This window comes from Pteropus vampyrus, unplaced genomic scaffold, assembly GCF_000151845.1.
Source record: "Pteropus vampyrus isolate Shadow unplaced genomic scaffold, Pvam_2.0 Scaffold191, whole genome shotgun sequence".
Classification (NCBI taxonomy): domain Eukaryota; kingdom Metazoa; phylum Chordata; class Mammalia; order Chiroptera; family Pteropodidae; genus Pteropus; species Pteropus vampyrus.
The window spans coordinates 2,325,764-2,328,049 of record NW_011888972.1 but is presented as its reverse complement, the minus strand read 5'-3'; the positions used below and the strand labels follow the sequence as shown (position 1 = coordinate 2,328,049).

The window sequence follows — 2,286 nt, the reverse complement described above, 5'->3', positions numbered from 1 at the left end:
GTAAAGGTCAGTGTACGACTTATAAGTTAAAGCAGATGTCCACACAGAGGGCGGGCCTAGCTTGGCTACTTTCCAGAAGAGGCACATCTCACAGGGGGGAAGGGGGAGAGGAGGAGATGAACAGCATTTTGAATATGAATTCTATGTCAGATATTTTATTGGTTATTCATTTTTAACCTTAGCAATAATTCTGTGGACTGAGCTGCTTCTCCCATTTACACGAGGAAACCAAGGTGTTCGAAAAAGTTAGATAACTATAATCATACAGATGCATTGGCGCGTCAAGCCAGAGAACGGTCAGCCACTCAGTGAAAGTTTCATTGGACCCCCACAGAATAACTCTCCCTGGACTGTGCCCTGACACGATGTCTTCATCCCATACTGAGGCTGTGATATGCGACAATTCATGGGAGAAGGTGGTTCTCAGAAGCATCTGGCCTCAAAAACAGAAGAGTTATTATCCTTTACCCAAACAACTGGCTGGTTGTTCCTGTAAGAACTTGGAATTACATAAACACCGAGTTCTTTTCACTTGCCGTTTTTGTTTGTTTGTTTGTTTGTTTTTTAACAAATTTTGGAGCGAAACGCTCCAGCAAGTGTGTAAGGCTTCAGGGCAAACATTTTACGCACTAACACCTTTGTGCCGCTCCTGGCCTCACTTGTTCTGACCTGTGCTCTCGGATCCCAGGCAGAGGTCAGCAAACTTTTCCTGTAAAGTGTCCTATAGTGAATATCTTAGGCTTTGCAGGTCATAAGGTCTGTGTCGCCACATCTCGATCCTATTATTTAAGTGGAAGGGCATGCATCTGTTCGTGGGCACGGAACTTGGAATTTCATAGCATTTTCATGTGTTATGATATATTACGTTTCTTTTGATTTTTCCCAAGCATTATCCTGTGCTATCTTCACAGACTTACACCCGCCCCGCTTTGATTCCGTGTGCGTTAGCCCCAGCCTCACACACAAGTCTCTGCATGCAGCGGCCAGTTACATCTGCAGAAGTCGGCCACATTTTGGTTTATAATTCGTAATTTAAAAAGTCCAGAGTTTTGTAGAAGTCATGCCCCTCTGTCCCTATTTCTGCTAAACTAGAAAGTGAGGCCGAGGAAACAGTAGTTCACAGAGTCAGAGCTGCTTATAAAAAGGTAAAGTGACAGTTTTGCCTTGTTGAAAATGACATAGATTTGGGGGCGTACCAGACATGGTGGGATTTAAAACACAGCTCTGCTAGTTACTAGCTTTTGGCAAGTCGCCTACCACGAGGAGCCCCAGATTTCTAGTAGAAAAATAATAATACATTCTGCACAGTGAGGTCGTGAGGATCAAAACTAGCATGTCACGCCTCGTGCAATGCCAGGCACAGTGCAGGTATTTAATAAACGGCAATGGCAGCAATAATAATAATAATAAATAATATCACTATTATTAATTTATTCCACAAATAATGATTGCCGACCAGGTGACTGGCAGGCATCGTTCTAAGCGCTCGGGGTAGAAAGGTAAAGGAAACTCTAGAGATGCTGTGAGCGGTCTGTACGTTCTTATCTGCAATCTCAACATTAGCGGCAGAAAACTAGGACAGATTTCTACTTAAGTATCTCCAACTTCAGAAAGATCTTGAAGTAGGTGGGGTGGGTTCTGGTTCCAAGGGATTCTCAAGCACTTACCCTCCTTGTGGGAAGCCAAGGGCCGTGGAGCTGGTCTCTTTACGTAGAAAGAGGGGGCCCTGGCGGGCACAGAGCCCGGCACAGGTCCATTGGTGGCCTTCGCCACGATCCTGGTCGGTCCATCCTGCAGCTTAATCACCAACTTCCCCATGTCCACGTCAGGGAAGGGCTCCAACTTGCCATCTGAAACAGGCTTGCTTAGGGACTTCCCCCAAGGATCACTGTCCCCACTCTTCTGAATAGGCAGTTTGGGGTACTGCGGCAGTTTGGGGGGTTCGATACCGCTGGCGATAGTACCATTGGGTGTCTGCTCTTGGGTGTCATCTAGGTAAAGAGGGAATATTAATGATAACCTGTATCACCTTTTACTTTTGTACACGCATGCACGGTATCAAAAAATTGTATACATTTTCAAAAGAGCTGCTGTTGCGGATCAAATCAATGATATCCCCCAAATTGGTCCCTGCCTTCCCCGATTTGTGTAGAGTCACATGTCCCATCAAATAGGGAATTCGATTCAAGATGTGAGTATAATTTTCACCACCATAGTTCAGTAAGGTCACGATATACCAAGTTGCTTTGTTTGAAGGGATATGTAACTCAAAAGGGACTTAAGAAT

The 2,286-nt window shown here is 44.9% G+C and overlaps 1 protein-coding gene across 1 annotated transcript in view; it reads right to left on the bottom strand.

Annotated features, from left to right (window-relative positions):
* Positions 1-2,286, bottom strand: part of OPHN1 (oligophrenin 1) — a 273,349-nt gene that overhangs the window by 18,283 nt on the left and 252,780 nt on the right. The window lies entirely within an intron of this gene.